Genomic DNA, 14,589 nt, shown 5'->3' on the forward strand with positions numbered 1-14,589 from the left:
AATAAAGAGATTTCAGGGTGGAAAACTAACCTAGCGATTGGAGATCTCATGGACCAAGTTCAGTATGGCAACGCAAATTTTGGAAACTCGAGTTTGAGCACTATTTTCCATTCTTAAGATGCACCAAAGCTACCTACAACGGTTTAAAGTACATTATGCATTTACTGATTTCTATAGCTTAGTGACCAAATGATACGGAGAGATTATGATCAAACCGGGTTCATACCTGGTCCGACCCTCGACCCCGGTCGAGACGGAGAGAACTGACTCGCTCCCGAGCGAACCGGATCCAGAAGATGGCTTGCTGAAGAAGAAAACTTATTCGGCTGCAAGCGTGCCCTAATCTAATCCTACTTATGGATTAGGGTAATTACCTTAATGATGGCAGACTCGAATTGACGGCTGCGGATAATCATTATCGAAGGGATAATCATCACATAACCTAAAGGTTATCCCAGGAGTCCTCTACTAGTCCAAACTAGTAGAAGTCTATTGCTCAACGGATCTAACTGTTAAGATCCAACGACTACCCGAAGAAGGCTCAAGTGCATCCAACGAAGGAGATTCGAAGGTACACTCTATATAAACCTCACTACCATACAAGGTGGGGGGATGGAAAAGAATACTATCTGAGACTCAGGTTCAGATACATACTGATAGACCTAAACTATCAGCGTCCTGCTATCTAGATCACCTTTCCCAGTTCTTCATTCCTTAGCTCTGTGCTTCTAGCAGAGCCGTTTGTGATTAAGTTCATCAACTGACTTAGCCTTCGGAGGTGGACTCCCGACCCCAGCGGTCGGGCCACATCTGACGCTTTCATTTTGCAGGTCATCACGAGGAGATCTAAGGGCTGAGCAAATTTTGGACGCATCACCAAATAATTTGGAACATTAAGTGAAGTATTGTAGGATACTTTTTGATAGGAATGCACCTATATGCATGAAGAGCTTGCCGACTCTATGAGAATTTTTAAAGGCAAGATTTTCTAAAGCACACATGAATCCCTAGAAGTACAAGGCCGAAAGAATGAACACAACCGAGAACAAGTTTAGAATTGGGTGAGCTTTGTGTGAGATCTATTGTTTAGGCTTACATAAACAACTGGCGGTTCAAGGCTCAGTCCATCGACTAGTTAAGTGACTCTGATAGGTTATCACTAAAGAAGGTTCAAATTAAAAGCAAATCTTGATGCATTGTTCTTCTATTAGCACATTTAGGTTTCTTAAAGTAATTTTTCTAAATGTGGGGGTTTGTAGTATTAATGGTTTTATTTAAAAAATAATAATGATTTTAAATGAATAGTTGGATCAAATAGTCACATTAGTTCAATATGCATCTTCTTCAATGGGTACATTGATTGGAATAAACATGTTGTTTCAAAAAGATACATTGATTCAAATGTCTTTCCACTCATAAGACATATTGTTTCAAAGAGGCACATTGTTTCAAATGGACACATTGGTCATTTGTGTCTTTTCATACCTTATAAATAGGATGAAAGACTTGTGAGAAGTAAGAGTGACTTTTGAAGTCAACATTTCTTCTCCTCAAAATTCTGAGTTTAGTTACCTTTAGTTAAGTCTAGAAATCAATTATTTTCTTTATTTTCTTAGTGTGGTGAGTTCTATCAAGTTCAATTGAGTCCAATTTGTAGGAGTTCTACTCAAATTGGTTCAAAGAGTTGTATCTTGGGAGGCGAAGTTCATCAATTTACTAAGCACTGTAGGTAGGAACTAATCATCTTAAGAAGATTCGGTTTGATCCGTACCTCTTTTCATTTCTTTGTAGGTTACTTTATTTTAATTTTGAGCTTTGCATTTCTATCAAGTGCAAATTTCTATTATTATTTACAACAACTCGCAGTAGACGGTTCTGTCGTCTATAGATATTTTATATTGTACCCTTTTACTAGATTCTAATATAATATACCTCAATACTATAAATGAGCCAGCTCTTTACATGGTGGAAAATAATGGCAAAATTGGTACCCCTTGGATGCGGTTTGGAGTATGGGCATATGTCTCATAACCTATTTTATATGGTCTAAAAGGAATATATGCCAATTTGAGGAAAAATCAAGACCGGCAGGGGCATTAATGAAGATGATCATGGAAGAAATGTCACATTTGGGGTACATAAGGTACATAGTGCTATATCTTAACAAGACTTTGTTTTGACTAAAATACTAGGCTTGAGTATATGTTCTAGTAAACCAAGAAGGACTAAAGAGGTGCATTGGCTCCTTGGGGAATTCAGACCCATTAGGTGCAAGTGGTATCTTTAGGAATGATAACACTCAAATGTTAAGGCATTTCAATTCATGCTTAGGAAGTAGAACGAATTTTGAGGCGGAATTCAAAGCATTGATAAAGGGATTAGAGATGGCAAGAGAGATGCAATTACATCAGGTGTGGGTAGAAAGTGATTTGGCCGCTTTGGTTTTTTGAAATAGAGACGGTGGTATCCACAAGATTTGTCTGATCTCATGGAAGATAATCCATTGTTTTAGAGAGACTAATTTGATTGCAGATTACCTAACCTCATCAGCTGCAAAGTCAGGTTATTCAAAACAAGTCAATAAGGTGGTTTGCTCTTATATTGCAAGAGATGAATACTGATGCAATGGGTAGATCTTGATTTAGGATGGCTCTTTAGCGTTTCTAAGTGATACTATTATGTCTTGGGTGACTTCTTTCCTATTAATGGCATTGCTGAAGGTAGGGAGGAGAAGTCGTCATATGAATGTTGGACAACAATTCAAGCTTCAATCTTAAACATATATAGTTGAATTTACTCACCTAACAAGAAGTCTATAACCTTTAAAGAGTTAACCGAATGATGGCCGAAACTCATTCCAAAATATCCTAAATAATTACTGGTTCATGTTAAATCAAGCATTGAAGTACAAAAATAAATCCCAAATAGCCTAGAGGGGGTAAGCCTGGGGGGACCCTTTCAATTGACCCAGGAGGGTAGGGTCTCCTAGGGCGACGCCTCCAGGGGGGACCCTTGTCGGGTGCGCAGACAGCAACCCAACACAATTCCCTTCAGCTTTGTTTTTAGGTTTCAAACAACTTCCAAAATGATTAGGGCTTCCCAAAAACATGGTCTAATCACTACAACCGATCCAAAACTCAAATTCAAGCAAGAATCAAACAATACACGATCTAGGTAATTTTGAAATCTATTAGTGAAGAAAATCAGCTATATAGAGTGATTGGAGTGTTAGGTTTATCCTAGGCAATATATGGGCTTGGATTAATTACTGGGGTCAATAATTGATGGAGGTCTCAACACATCGAGCCGATGCACTGCCATTAGGTTTGAGATGGGCCAAACCGGTCCATTGTAGAAGTGGACTAGGATTTGGGATTGCTATTATAAATAGCTACGATGGGGTCCCTCCAATCTCTCAAGTTCTTTCGTTCTCTTCTTTCTCCACAAGAAAGAAGTACGGTAGAAAGACGAGGAGACTGAAGAAGACTTCATCACTCTGCAGATTTGGCATTCAAGGTTTGCATCGATCTTCTTCAATATACATCTAGTGTAAGGTATGCCCAATACTTTCTAAATAAAATATCGTATTCTAGTTCTTGCATGGTTTTATTATTGATTAGAGTTTTGAGGAAAACCCTAGAAGTTCCAACAATTGGCATCAAAGCTTTTCCTGCAAAACTAGAATCGATTGTTCGCTTTAATCATATTTTTTTTATATAGATCATATAATATGGTTTAAAGGGATTTTTTTTTTTTTTCGAAAGGAGATATCCAATTATGTTATTTGATTTTTTATTGGACCCAATGGGAGGATCCAAGGTTTAATTGAAACCCTAGATTATGTTGATTTGATTTGATCCAATGGGAGCATCCTAAATTATGATTTAATTTTGGATTAGATCAAATGAGAGGATCCAGAGTTTAATTGAAACCCTAAATTATGTTGATTTGATTTTGGATTAGATCCAATAGGAGGATTTAGGGTTTAATTAAAACCCTAAATCATTATGCAACTAGATTCTGTTAATTTGATTTTATTTTTGGGATCCAAAAATAAAAGGATCATAATGATATAGTTTTTGTTGAGAGAGGGCAAGAGACGTGAAGAAAAAAAAACGTTTTTTGAAACGCGTTGGCGCCCGCGGGGTGATGCGAGCGTGAACCAGCACGCGCGCGCGCAAACGGCTGCGTCCCGGCCACCTCGCCCCCCAGACGGCTGCGCCAAAGATGCACATGGCTGCGCCTGCAATTGAACCCCCAAGGTTTCTTCACCCAAAAAAAAAAAAAGGGAGAAAAGGAAGGAAGGAAATAAAAGAAAAGAAAGATTTAATTTTGTATTAACCCCTTGTTGGTTGTGCTTTATATTAATATATTGTGCATATTTTGTTTTTTTACTACAAATTTTGGATGGAGATAATAAGAGGAGGCATGTAATCCACCAAAGTGGCATCTTCTCCATCTTCTTATTGTCTGCCACAGTAGTCAAAGTTTGGTGACATTTGCCCAAAGGTGATGTTATCTAAGTAACATTGATATTTGCACTCAAGTGGGAATGAATAATAATTTAAGAAATTTCATTAACCCAAAGGTAATGAGATTTTCAAGGATTATTGTTGCATTCAAATTTTTTTAAATGTGGGTTAATACATTATGATGTTTTGGGAAGCATAATTTAGAAGTTCTTTATCACCCAAAGGTGAAAGGAATTTTTGAAAGTTATTATTGTCCCACGGTATTTGCAAGTTACATGTGAGACCTTGTATATTCTAACCCAAAGGTTGAAATATTACTTGGTCGGCTCATGTTGGATAAGGTTTAAGCTTTTAGCATGTCTGGTATGGTGTGATTTTCATTAGTTTCTTATCACCCAAAGGTGAAGGAATTTTAGAAAGTCATTGCTATTCCGCAGTATTTGCAAGATTACATGTGAGGTCTTCTGTATTTTAACCCAAAGGTTGAAATATCACTTGGTCGGCTCATGTTGGCTAAAATTTTTGTTTTTAGCACGTTTGGTATGGTATGATTCTCATACATGTATATCTGAGACTGATGTGTGATTCTCATAATATGATCATGATATAATTGTTTGAATATCTGCTCTCACTTATGTTGATTTTTGAACTTTTGTTCTCCTCTTAAGATGTCTGCTCAGGCTAATGCTTTGGCTTCCATCCCTGCTCTTTTTGGGGAAAACTATAAAAGATGGGTAGATGAAATAAATGCTACACTTGGATTGCTTGATTTTGATCTGGCTCTTAAAGAGCCAAAGCCCGCTGATCATTCCGCTGCAAGTACACACGAGGAGGAGCTGAAGCATAAAGAATGGGTGACAGCCAACAAGAAAAGTTTAATTATAATGAAAAAGTCCATCCCTAAGTCCATGCGTGATAGTGTAGAGATGAAGGACACTGCAGTAGAATATCTTGCAAAGATAAAAGCAGTTTTTGAGTTATCACAAAAGGGGGAGAAAGGAGAACTGATGTCCAGGCTGACTTCATCTACATTTGATGGTATGGGAAGTGTTAGAGAATATCTTCTGGAGATGTCTTCTATTGCAAATAAATTAAAAGATCTTGGGACAACAATCGACGATGAATTTCTAGTTCATATTGCTATCAAATCTCTTCCAAAGTCATACGCTACCCTTAGAAATTAACTCAATGCACAGACAAAGGAAAAGACCATGAAAGACCTTATATCCATATGTGCTCAAGAAGAAAGCGACAAGAAAAGAACAAGAATCGAGTCTATATATCTGATTAAAGACAACAAGGCATCTGCCAGTGGGTTTCATAAGAGCAAACAGTCTTCTTCCAAGAAAGACAAGTATCATCCTTATAACAAGAAAAAGAAGAACCACGATGATATTACGTGTTACTGGTGTGATCAAAAGGGACATTTTAAGAGAGACTGTAATGCACGTAAATCTTGGCTTGAGAAGAAAGACTCTAAGGATGGGAAGAAAGAATAATTCAAGGGATGAAGCCCTAATCGCTTAGTAGTTCTTATTTTTTTGATAATTGAACTTTTACACTCACATCATTGTTATTTGGTAGTTTGATTGATCTTATGATCTGTTATTGATTAAATTTATGCTTGTTTAATGGGAGAAGTCAGTGGGAGTTAATGAATTGATATTGATGGTATATATATGATGAAGGAATTATTTTCTTATGGATGTTTTGATGCATGCATGAATTTAATTGTGCTTTATTGTTGTGATGTTTTGGAAATGGTAATTTTACTATTGTCCAAATGTGGCTTTAGTCATAATTGACAAATTGACTATTGACCATGGCCTTGGGGCCTAAATGTGTGTTGACCTTGAATGTAATGGTGTTCAAGGCAACTCATGAATATGACGATATTCAAGGGTATGACGAAGGATCAATAGGGAATAATGTCGTTTATGTGATCACAATTGTTGAATATTCCTTGTTCATCTCATTTCGATTTAATTAGTAAGTAAACTTCTGTTGTGACTGATAGAAAGAAATATATCGTATGATGAGACATATATTCTACTATTGTCCGACATTAGTGAACTTGTTAACTGGATCAAGGATTAATGGCAGATTTTTGTGATTGAGATTCCATGGCCACATCAATCGTAATAGAGTAATTAATCTAGCCCAAGTGGGAGATTGTTAGGTTTATCCTAGGCAATATATGGGCTTGGATTAATTACTGGGGTTAATAATTGATGGGGGTCTCAACACATCGGGCCAATGCACTGCCATTAGGTTTGAGATGGGCCAAACCGGTCCATTATGGAAGTGGACTAGGGTTTGGATTGCTATTATAAATAGCTATGATAGGATCCCTCCAATCTCTCAAGTTCTTTTTTTCTCTTCTCTCTCCACAAGAAAGAGGTACGGTAGAAAGACGAGGAGACTGGAGAAGACTTCGTCACTCTGCAGATTTGGCATTCAAGGTTTGCATCGATCTTCTTCAATATACGTCTGATGTAAGGTATGCCCAATACTTTCTAAATATAATATCATATTCTAGTTCTTGCATGGTTTTATTATTGATTAGGGTTTTGAGGAAAACCCTAGAAGTTCCAACATGGAGAACTACTCATATTGTTAGATCAAAATAGGGTTTAGGTTCCCTAAATTAATGTGATCATCCTTCATTGTTTTCCTCTATCAAAAGATTGAAAGAGATGAATTAGAAGAAAGGATGAATTAACTAACCTTCAGTTTCATGCTTAGGATCTCGGATCACACTTCATAGAATCTCCACAACCTTCTCCTTCTCCGAAACAACTTCTCTGACCTAGATTGAAATTCTTTGATGGTTGCGAGTAAACTAATTCTTTTTATTGTGAAAATAGGTTTAAATAGGGGGTCCACAATGCAAAATTCCAAAAATACCCTTTTCCACAGGCGAGCACCCGAGTGGGTCGCCTGAGGTGGTCACTAGGGCTGCCCTACCCAATTGATCCACCCCCAAGAAATTGTTCCATGAGTGTGTTTTCCTTGGGTGGTTGCTCCATGGCACTGCTATACCACTTAACACACACTACAAGAAGGTCTGTCCTGAACTTGGGACCTTCCAATTGCACAAACTGCGAACTATTAGTTCACTTTCCTAATCCATCAACGCTTGTAACAATTCTTCTTCTGAAACTTAGCAAACCGAATTCTTCATCTCCACCAGCCAATTGCATTGGTTCTGGTTCCGATCCCATGATCTCTACTTGGATGGCCCACAGTTACCTTTTGCTAGCTTTCTGAGTTCTCAGACCTACAATACTGTTTTTGAGTTAGGATCCTAGGGGATTTCACACATCCCATCACTCTTCACAATAAAACTAAGTAAGGTTTTTTTGGTAGTTATGCTTGTATCCTAATTGAGGTGAAAAAGGGGATGGAACATGTGCTAAAAGTTAAAATCAAACGGACGGAATCGACACTTGGGAAGATTTTTAGTTTTACTCAATCTATTGTGTATGAAGATGGAGAAAATATTGTGTGCCTCTTGCAAACACTTTGGACATGTAGCAACACTATGTTAGTTCAAAAAAATATAAGAATGTTGTGGCAGAGAAGAGGTTGCTGGCATCGAGAAGACAATGCAAGACAAGGTTCATGAGGCCTCCTCAAGCATAGATAGGGAGGAGTCCTCTTCGAACAAAACTCTAGATTTTTTTTAGGAGAATTTGGTGGAAACTCCAATTATTTCGAAATCTTTTGATGCACAGAAGACATCTGATTTGTTTGAGTCCCATGAAGAAAAGTTTGTGGACGAAATAGATTTAGGTGAGTCAAATTTTAAAATTTTAAATGATGTGAAAGTGTAGAGGTGGGTGAGTTGTTGGCGACTGAGTGGGGGCCACACTCCTCAGGATAAGGGGAGTCAATGTTCGTCCTCTGCAGGAATTTTGATTCCCTTATTATTGGCCTAATCCAAGGGAGGAGCTTAATTTAGTTGTCATGGACTCTAATAATTCACCAGAAGAGATGGATGATGAAGTACTCCACAGTTCTAAATTTTGAAAATGCAGAAAATGTTGAAAATGACAGAGTGGTAGATTGCCAAAAGAGGGGGCCTACATAAAGCAATTTATAAGCGATGAGGATTCTCAAAATTTGGTTTATGGGGAGAACTTGGAGTTTATCATGCATGCAATCATTTGAGGTGGCCAAGCTGGAGGGCAATTTGGCCATTGATAATGTGTCTCATGATTTAAGAGTTGATCTAATGCTTCGATTGGGTGTTGCGGCAAGGCCAAGACGTTCTGGTATGAATTATGAGATTAACCAGTGGAAAAAAGAAACAAGGCAACCTGATGGGTGAGGTGAGAAAAAAGCAACCTCACTAAGTGTCTGCGGGTCTAGAGAAAGAAATGGAGATCTCAATAAGTAGGCAAAGGGATATTGCTTTTGAAGCAATGAAAAAAATTGACCGACTCTTGTCAAAGAGAAAAAACAATGGAATGAGCAATCAAACTTACATTATTGGCTCTTTTGATAGGGAAAGGGTTTTCCTATCCTAAAACTTTTTAGGATGAGTGTGAGGTAGAAGACAGGGATCATGCTCTACAAATGTAATTTTTTGTTGATTTTTTTTCTTGTGTCTTTGTTCCATTCTTAATTTAATAAAATGACTTTCTAGTGGGGGGAAAATGGGTTGGATTAAAAGAAATTACTTTTTCTTTAGAAAGTAACAGAACTCTCACATCAATTTCAAAACATTATTCAAATTTTAAGACCATGGACTGACAGATATTCGGTCTCAAACCTTGATTTTTTTTCATCAAAGGATTGGAAAATGTTGTAGCCTAAGGTCAAAGTATCAATATAGCCTTCTAGTAAAAAATTAATGCTGGGATAAGACTGCATACGGAAAATTGCCCCTTATTCCCCTCGAACTCTACTTATGCCGAAGCCTTCAGCATTAGGTTCACCCTTTACTCTTGTTGTGCAAGAGCATGGCCCCAGTAGGATCCATCTTTGTAATATTTACCTTTCATGGAGGGTGGAGTGATCAATTCACCAGACTTTATAGGCATAGCACCCAAGGTTTAAAGTATTCTATAGTACGAAACTGACCTATACGTATCCATGTTGGATACAATCGATATGATTCATATTGATATGTCTCTGTTTATATTATTGGGCACATATTGGATTGCACTAAAATGCATTGACTAGTATGATATAATACTCAATACGACACGATATCTCTCAAAATCACCTGAGCCATACAATCAAACCTTGATAGCACCATGCTCCCCACTAATTTTCTCCTCAATTAGTTAATATTCTAAAAGAAAATATCTTCCAACAACCATGCAGATCAAAGTTGAAACACAGATATTTGATCCATCCAAGTATTAATATTTTAATAAATTTTTATGTATCACTAGAAATAAGAATTTAGTTTGTGGAAGAAAAAAGCACTGTTATTTTGCATGACCTTTGCATCCAAATACAACAATGGATGTTTTCCATTCAACCCTTGTTAGAATTGAGATTTTCATCCATGTTGATAAGTTGAACATGTTCTTATCAGGCTTTACATTGATACAAAGACCATACAACCAAACGTCAATCTATCTATTATCCGTATGTGTTTTTATCTATCTATATAAATACAGATAACTAAACAATTTATCATTCTACCACTTGTAAATCACCTAGTCTTGAACTTTTACAAGGCATAAAATAATGTTGAAAGGAGTCCTCAAGTAGTTGATCCAAACCCTTGGATGGTGTGTTAATTTTAATTTAATTTTTTTTTCTGGTGAGATGCTTGCTTAGTTGATTGTATAAACTAGCTACCTAAAGGTATCTAGCAAAAACCTCCTAAACCAAATGATTGCCTTTTGTCCATCATTTAATATTATATTAATGAAAGAGATCAGAGATCTAGACAAGACCAATGTCACATAGTATGAGGTCAATAGTACAAACTCTTTGGGGTTAAAGGTGAAACCTTGCTCTAGAATATTTAAATTATATGTAAAGCTACCTTCAGACGATATAACTAAGGTGCACATAAATTGGTCTGGACAAACCTCAGTTACAAAATAAAAAATAAAAGAGAGAGAAGAAAGAGAGGGAGAACTTTGAAAGTTGTACTCTACAAGGAATTGTGGATAAAAAAGGGCGTGAAAATCATCTTCAATGAAAAGGTTGAGAAGTTGGTCATATCAAGTGCACAAGATTCTCACATTCAACATGTTTTAAAGACAGTCAATATACGTTTCCTATGATTTTTTTTTATTGAAAGGTCAAATATATTTCTCTCTCTTCCATTCACATGTATCACTAATTAATTAATATTCTATGTCATTAACATAATTGTTTTTCCTCAACTGTTGGTAAGGCATACAATAATTGAAAAGCAAGTATTTGTCATGCAAACCTTTTAATTGATGATTTTTTCAGAGAATGTTCCTTGTGAAGGTGAGTATCATCCCAAGTTTAAAATTCAAGGATCTATCCGAGGACCAATCATCACTTAAACCTTCCATTAATATCAATCAAAAAAATGCTTTGGATCAATCAAAAATCTTTTTGGAATAATTATTTTTGCCCCTCTGTACTTTAATTTTAGGGTAATTTTCATATGTACCCCCTGAGGTTTGGTCTATGTCATTTTTAGTCCAAAACAATTGAGACTTTGCATATGCCTCCCTTGTACTATAGAAAAAGTCAATTTAAGAAGAACTTATCATTTCCATGACCAATTTGCCGTTATTCCTTTTTTTTTTTTTTTTTTGGCAAATTTTATTTGGACCCCTTGAGTTTGGTTTATGTCATTTTTAGTCCAAAGAAACTAAGACTTTGCATTTGCCTTCTCTATACTATAGAAAATGTCAATTTAAGGACAAATTATCACTTTTATGACCAATTTGCCCTTATTCTTTTTAAATTTAAATTTTTTACATATACATCATACCTACCATGAAACTCGTGACTTTCCTTTTAGTCCAAAAATTATAGAAAAGTCCTAGAATTTAAATAAATTTTAAAATATGACCAAAATACCTTTATATGTTAAAATGACTCAAGTACCCCTTAACTTAAACCATATTTGCAAATATTAACCTTAAATGGAGATGGGTGTTTTCTCCTTGGTTGAATTGAACAAATGGAAAATGAAGAAGATGGGCGAAGGGAGAATCTCTTCATCCATCTCGGCTAAGATTCTACTTTACAAATAGGGTTTAAGCTAAAGGGTACCTGAGTGATTTTAACATATAAAAGTATTTTTGTCATATTTTAAAATTTATTTGAATTTTAAGGGCCTGTTTGGTTACATGAGTCTGGAGATTTCAAATATCTAGAGATTTCAAATCTATAGATTTCAAGTCTATGGAGTTATAATTTATAAAATTAGATGTTTGGTTGTGGAATGAAATTTGTGGATTCATCCTAAAAAATTATTTGATCGACGTGATTTTTGTGAATGTACAAATGTATAGCTTTTTTGAAATCTCTAGATTTCACCCCTTACCCATAAATCTACAGATTCACGTTTTTAGTGTAAAAATGTGAATCTCTAGATTTCATGAATCTAGAGATTTTTACAACCAAACGGGTAAAATTCTCAGATTCATGAATCCAGAGATTTGAAATCTCTATATTCATGTAACCAAACAGGCCCTAAGACTTTTCTATAATTTTTGGACTCAAAGGGGAGTCACGAGTTTCATGGCAGGTGGGATACATATGTAACAAATTTCAATTAAAAAAACAATAAGGGCAAATTGGTCATAAAAGTGATAATTTGCCCTTAAATTGACCTTTTCTATAGTACACGGGAGGCAAACACAAGGTCTCAACTTTTTTGGACTAAAAATGACATACACCAAACCTCAGGGGGTTCAAATAAAATTTGCCCAAAAAAATAGAATAAGGGCAAATTGGTCATAGAAATGATAATTTGTCCTTAGATTGACTTTTTCTATAGTACAGGGGAGGCATATGCAAGGTCTCGTCTTTTTTGGACTAAAAATGACATGCACCAAACCTCAGGGGGTCCATATGAAAATTACCCTTAAATTTTATTACTACTTTATCTCATGTGCTTTTTAAAATTATTAATTCAACCTTTAACTTTGTTTACAATTACTATGCCCCCTACCGTTAAAATCCATTAGTTTACTGATGATGTGGCATTTATATTTTTTTTTTTTAAATTCCAAAAATAACGTTGGAGTTATCTCTATACTTATTTACCCTTTTGTCAAATTATAATACTATCTTTAATTAACTATGGGGAAAAAATAACCTTAAATCCATTTTCTTATCTAAAAAGAAATCATCGAATAAAAGAAAAATGTGATTTTTCTTCTCTAAAAAGAAACTACCAAATAAAGGAAAAGTGTAATTTAATAAAACTCAAAATAGAAACTAAAGATGAGGAACGATCAAATTTAATTCAAAGTTGGAAATTCAAAATCACCTAATATATGCTAACCATTGCATGTTACCAAATTTCTTATCAATTTACGTTTTATATGCTAATTTGTTCGTAGAACTTCCATAATTGTGATTGTGAAAATTTTAAATCAAGCTTGAGAGTTTCAACAACCATAAGTGTGTGGTTCCACCAATCCCTAAATTCTCAAAAGAAAACAAAAAAAAAAATTTAGGACAACACTTCCATTGAAAATGAACATTATCTAAAAATTCAATCTTTTTGTACTAATACTTCTCACAGAGACACTAGGGTAGCATACCCTTTGCATAGAGTGGAAAGTATGGATGATGATTCGGAATTATTTTATCTTTTTGTCGATGGATCATGGGATTCTAGATCTTTTTTTGGCGGCAGATGATGCATTTTGTGGGATACTCAACAGGTTTTTCGTGGCAGCACAATGCATTGGAAGTGAAGGTTCATCAGCAGCTTTAATGGAATTGGAGGCAATTAGAGATGGTCTCCTCTTGGCAAACGGTTTGGGAATTTCGAAGGTGCATATTAGCTCGGATTTTAAACCGGCCATTCAAGCTCTTCAAGGTCTTAGTACCTCTCTTGATTGGCAATGTTTAAGCCTTGTTTCTGAAATTAGGACAATTGCGTTGATTTTCACCTTTATTAGATTGGCTTACATATCTAGGTCTAGAAATAGTTTTGCTAACTATCTAGCTCAGGGAGCTAATCTTTTTAAACTTTCTAGACATTGGTGGGGTTTTCCACCTTGCTTTGTTGTTTCCCCAAACTTGTTCCTCTCCAAGCCTTTGTCTTTGGATGCTTTTAATTAATGAAATTTTCATATTGTTGACCAAAAAAATATATATATTATCTAAAAATTCATGTGATTTATATTTTTTAGTGCAACAATAAGACACTCATTAACAAGTATCAAGCTACCAATAGAGATCATTGTTGTTTTTTTTCTTTTGTGTAAATTTCAAGAATTATAACACACACACACACAGATTCATTTCTTTTCTCCTAGATCATTATTCTTTCTATTTGAACTTAAATTTATATTACGAAACAATTCGTATTCACCACGATGCACATTTTGATGGAGTTAGGGACAAAAAAGCAAGATCTCAATAGGTAGTTCATTCACAAACTTTCTTGATCTAGGTCTTCAGTATTTTTTTAAATGGAGACAATTAATATTCTTTCAAATCCAAAATTGATTCTAAAATATAAGATCTTACGGATATAATTGGTATTCAATATGGTTTATATAAATGAGGATAATGTCATTTTTTGACTTCTAAATTTTAACGAAAGGCAAAATAGACATCACATATTTAATGTTAACAGCCACTTAACACCGTTAGAAGTGAGGGGGGCAACAGTAATTTTATAAAGAACAATGTTTAATTAGTAATAAAACCAAAGTATATGGGTACAATAGTAATTATTTCTATATTTTAATGCATAATTAAGATTCGTTCAGGCCAACTTACACGTACCTTACTACATCCTCGAGGAGGAAAGCTTTTACATATAATTTAGATATAAGTTTATTGACCTCATACTATGACATGTTAATCTTTTACCAATTAAGCAATCTCTCAAGGTTATCAATAAAATATCTTCTGAGGATTAGCTAACAACGTGGCTTAAGAATATCTTGGCTTCAAGGCTTCTTGTTCACATATT

This window comes from Hakea prostrata, chromosome 1 (assembly GCF_041222555.1).
Source record: "Hakea prostrata isolate BN-2017 chromosome 1, UWA_Hpros_2, whole genome shotgun sequence".
Classification (NCBI taxonomy): Eukaryota; Viridiplantae; Streptophyta; class Magnoliopsida; order Proteales; family Proteaceae; genus Hakea; species Hakea prostrata.